Raw genomic sequence first — 5371 nt, forward strand, 5'->3', positions numbered from 1 at the left:
ACTCGTCAAATGTGTGACGCATGGTCAGGCTCCCTCTGCTTCAGGCACGTGCAGAGGGGGGGGGGGGGGGGGGGGGGCTAGAGGGGCTTGAGCACCCGCCCCTTTCCTGATGGGTGCCCAAAGTGCCCTTTTGTTGAGGCAACTTTTTTTTTTTAAAATTATTATTTTTTTTTTTTTATGTGGGTGTGCGTGCGGAGTCCTGTCTGTGCCCCTCAACAATAATATTTAACTATTAATCACAGTTTTGCTAAATAAAAGGATCTGGCTTGCATCAGTCACATGATCACATTTAACCAATGGTTGCCCTTGGCGGCAGAACGCGCTGGTTACGAGCCGGGAACGAGCTCACAAAGAGCACACGCATTTTTAGCGGTCCGGAGCTGTAGGAGAAACACAAGTGAACTCAGAGACGCAGACTGATGCGACAAAACCAGTAAGTAGGTGTACAGCGTACACTGTAGTGTGTAGCACCCAGGAGTATTAGCTTATTACGTACACGTTGGTAAGCTGTCTTGTTGCAACTGACGAACTGAAACAAACGAGCGTGCTGTGTGTGCAACAGCGCGACAAACATTACCTGTCCTTTTATTAACTGTACAGGTAGTGCTGGTCACAGCTGCTGGCTACCTGGCTGTCATGGGTCTGTAGCTCTGTCACCGTTTTAGGGAACATATTTAGTTTTAAAGTAAGTTTCTGGGCTTTTCCTGCCTTTGTGGAGGGATTATATTTCACTAAAAAACGATCTAATATGCATGTCCACATAATTATGCATTATTATAATATTTTAAAAAACACACGCTGTATTTTAAAAAACATACATTAAGAAGCAGGTTATATTAGATTTATATTTTAAATAAGACAAAAGTTGGATTTTACAGCAGTAAAATGATTGTATCTCTACAGTTTAAACATGTAATAAGCTTTGCCCTGCACAGAGTGGATAGTGAAACACATGGAATCATCATAAATACATTATTTCATATTTATTACTTCCCCCTCCTCATTGCTTTATTATTGTAGCTCTAGTAATAAATATGTAAGGATTCTGGATCAGTGCGATGCCCATAGTATATACAGTATTCTGAAGAAGGTCTAACATGTCACTGTGTGTGCGTGCATGTGTGTGTTTTATTTAGATGGATTTAAAAAAAAAAATATTACTCATGATATAACATTGTGCAGACATGGCTGGTAAGGACATGAGGAGGAAACAGTAGGAGCTGTGTGAGGCTACTAAAGGCAGGGCTATAACATTTTTCTGTCATCATTTAGATTAAGTGCTGGAGTTGTTAGGTGTGGATAATTAGATTATAGTTTATTGCAATAGCAAGTTGTGCCTTGTTCTCACATAGACAGCAAGTGGAGAGTGATATATGAAATGATGGGATGGAAGGAAGAAGAGAAGCAAAGAGTGATTCACAGGCAGAGCCTAAATTATTTCTCACAGTTTTTTGTTGCCTTATGGTTCCAAGCGCTGTCACCAATCTTTGCATTTTGTTATTATCTCATTACACTTGTTTAATCAGCTACCACCTCTCCTATGGACTTTTTAATGTCTACAGTCTCAGACCAACACAGCCCTGCCCTCCAGCACTATCCACAGCAACCCCTCAACAGCAACATTGTACTGTGTGTAACCCCATGTTTGCCTACTGGCGTTGGTCAGAGGGCCCGGTGGCGCCTGTGTCCGGCAGCCTCGCCTCTGTCAGTGTGCCCCAGGGTGGCTGTGGCTACAATGTAGCTGCCATCACCAGTGTGTGAATGTGTGTGTGAATGTGTGAATGACTGAATGTAGTGTGAAGCGCTTTGGGGTCCTTAAGGACTAGAAAAGCACTATACAAATGCAGGCCATTTACCATGTACCCATCAGGTAAAACATCGGTGACATTTGCTTTGTTGCCCATATTAGATTCTTGATGAATGTGTGTTGTTGTTATTCAGCCTGGTTCAATGTGTCCCTTTTTAACTTTGAGCACCCGTCCCTTTAAACCTCTCTGCACGGCCCTGCTCTGCTTCACTTATCGACGCGCGGGGTACATATGCTTAATAGTTTAACTAGATTTCATTTGTCAGTGTGGGACTGCTGAGTCACCTGAAGAACTCATTCATTCTCCACATGATGTCCATTTACAGAAATGTTTGACAGGAACTGATTCCTCCCAAAGGGTGAACTAGTGTGTTTCCATAGATTACCTCTGTATGAATGTACTTCTTAAATGAAGGCAAGTGTTTGTCCTTTACGTGATATCAAGGGCAGGCGGTCAACACTGGGGGACGACAAGAAGCAGACGTACTTCCAAGAGGGAGCTGCAGTGAGGACACAGCCAGGTTACTGAGGTCAGAGGTCAGAATCTGAAACAGCTCAGGTTTATATTTTAGGGGTTATAAAAAAATCTAAATGTATTTATAAAGAAACCTTTAAATAATAGTCATAATTATGATTATTATAAGAAATATCAAACATTTAAGTGGATTTTCTGTTACACATATTGTGTTAGCCCTGCGATAAACTGGCAGCCTGTCTTTGTCCTGTATCAGCTGGGATAGGCTTCATCCTCCCGCAACCCTGAATTGGATACATGAATTGTATTGAATTGTATTCCAATTATGTAATCTGATCATTTACAAACTCAAGGTATCTAATCAAAATGTAAGTAATAATTATAAAATGGGAAAGCAGAAATAAGTGTGACATGAATGTAAATGTGTGAGCTGACATAGAGGACAGCTACATGCAGTCTGAAAAACCTTTGTTGTCAAGTTTGCAGGTCTATCAGCACGAGACATTCTTACATAGAAGAGACTGTTAAAGTCTCTGACTCAGTGAAGCATTATTGGTCCCGTCTGTTTGGATAAATTTAGTAGTAAGCTGATGTTTGTCCATTTATTGACACATTTTCTTAAGTGCTTATCCAGTTCAGGATCACAGTGGAGCTGCAGCTGGATATGTTCAGTAAATAAACCTTACAAAAGTTAACAATAAACCTGCATCTCTGTTCGTTGTTGTCCACAGGATGAGAAATTCAAGCTGGAAGACTGTGGAACATGTTAATAAATGTTTGTGTTTATGCCTGTGTCTTTCACAGGAGGCGCTGGAAGGTTTCCCTAATAGTTCCTGGTGAATCAAAGCAGAAGCATAAAGGTTGCTGGACTGCATGATGGCCTTACCCCTGAGCCGTCATCCTGTTAAAGGAGGAACCAGTTAGAAGCTGTTTTCAAAGTAGCTGAGCAGATTTCATCTCAAGTAAGCGATTAACTGTTTGTTCGTCTGTTCTGCCACTTAAAGAGCATTTAAAGAAGTCTTTCGAGTGTCCAGTTGAATTAATTCTACTGGCTCTCATGGTCATTTGTTATTATAGACATATTTTTCATGTTCATCCAGCTATTTAGTAAATTCTATCTATTTAGTAATATCCGTCAGCTATAAACTGTAATATAAATATAAAAATATCTAAATATCTCCTGTCCTTTATGTTTTAATGATGTAAGTCTGTTATCGTGTTACATTAGCATTCCTCACATATCAATGAGATGCTGTACAGTACAATCCTACTGACGCAGCAGAGGGATAACGACGGCTATTCAACATCGTTGCACGACACATTCGAGCTGCATGACGCAGACAAAGTGACTAAATCATCTTTTTTGTGGTTTATTGTCTTCAAACCAGCAGACAAAGCTGATGGCAGAAGATGTCAGAGAAGAACTTCAGGCCGTGGACTGAAAAGGTATTTTTTTCTTGTTATCAAAGACATTTGGAGTGGCAGCTTCTACAACTGGTTGTGCTAAAGTAAAGCTTACAGTCTAAGAAATCACAGTGTTGATATTCAGCACAAAGAGAAAAGCTCACTTGTTTGAATTTATTTACAATCATAGTTTTATAAATTCTGACTGTAAACAGCGTTTACAGCTTTGATATTGTTTGACACTCGATATCAGGTGATAGGGTTTAATTTAAAGGTTTCTGTGTCCCAATGAGCCATTTACACTGACCTGTGTCAGTTTAACTGTAACACATTCATTATTTAGATTCAACAAAGAAATAACTGAATGTAAAAATGGCAGCCCTCAGGCAGGTTTATAGAGATATATGCATGCATTATGAAATTTATGTATCCCAGATAATTGTTATTCATCTAGTCATGGCAGACCCACCTCTTCCTCCCCAGTTAACTGCAACCCAAAAGAACTAGTGGGGCTATTTGCACACTCACAGCCAGTGTGGGGTAAAAAGAGCCACCAAAAAGCTGTCAGCCACAGATGTGCTAGAAGAGTTAGAAACTCTACTTATGGAGAAACTTTCTAAGTCTAACAGAGGACAGGTACTCCTGCCCAAATAACATGATATAACCCCACATACAGCCCAGCCATAAAGTGAACCAAGTCATTTAGTTAAAGACAGCATGGGACCAAATGCATGTAACCAGCCTGCACCAACCTGGCATTTCTTCCTCCTGAATTAAATGAATGAATGGATGAAAGTTAAATGACTACAAACCAAAAGCCACTAGTTCCCACACTGGAGCTCCCTGACACTGTGTGCTAACCGTATTTAGCTTGTATCAACAGTTGTAACAGGCTAAGCCACCTGAGAAATTTCATTGAATGATTGTTCCTGTCTTAATGGTTTCAGCTCAGATGTTCTGCTTTTTCCTTTCAGTAGATCAAAGCAGCTCGTGCTCCTTCTGCTTCCAATTTAGAAGAAGAAGAAGAAGAAGAAGAAGGCGAAGGCTTCAGCTAAGTGGCGTTCATGGTCTCAGTGAACAGTCACGTTCACACACTGCATGTGTTTTTAAAAGCAACATGTCTGTTCACCACAACAATGGAGATGTGTAATATTAGTGTAGCTACGGTTTGTTCTTGAACATCAGTTCTGTTTTCTACTTTGATCACTTAGACCAAAAAAGTGTTGTTTTCAGATTCTTTCTTTTACATCTATAAACCACCTGTTCATTTTTTTATTACGATTAGTTTCACATAAATGTTAGTGTTTCCTTTATGATCTTTTAATGCTTACACTACACTGTACATGTCTACATTAGAGACATTTCTGTTTCCTGTTTCTGTTGACTCAGAGTTGTGAAATGTTCTTTTATTTGATGCACAATATGAAGTTCATAATTTTCTTACAAATAAAACTCTAATGACAAACATGAACAGCTGTGCTTATTTCTGAGACATGAGTTTTTGAATGTGTTGATATTTAGACAGTGTGCATCTGTCTGCTGAAACTGTAATGGTGAACCTGAGGTGATGGTCAACAGAAGGCAAATATATATCAATATAAAACAATATTGAAGTAATGTCTTTACCCTCTGCAGCGTGTGGACGCTGTGCACGCAATCACCTTATTCACTGTAGTAAACATGCA

The 5371-nt window shown here is 39.8% G+C and overlaps 1 long non-coding RNA gene across 1 annotated transcript; it reads left to right on the top strand.

The window, feature by feature from the left end:
- The first annotated feature begins 3168 nt into the window (after positions 1-3168).
- On the top strand, positions 3169-4730 carry LOC146577450 (uncharacterized). Its single transcript, XR_014889519.1, has 3 exons — positions 3169-3244; positions 3671-3728; positions 4661-4730. It is a non-coding gene; the product is annotated as an uncharacterized LOC146577450 (long non-coding RNA).
- Positions 4731-5371: the final 641 nt, after the last annotated feature.

Source organism: Mchenga conophoros, linkage group LG3, assembly GCF_057382185.1.
Source record: "Mchenga conophoros isolate Kocher_MC1m ecotype Shallow Benthic linkage group LG3, M_conophoros_male_GT1.1, whole genome shotgun sequence".
Lineage (NCBI taxonomy): Eukaryota > Metazoa > Chordata > Actinopteri > Cichliformes > Cichlidae > Mchenga > Mchenga conophoros.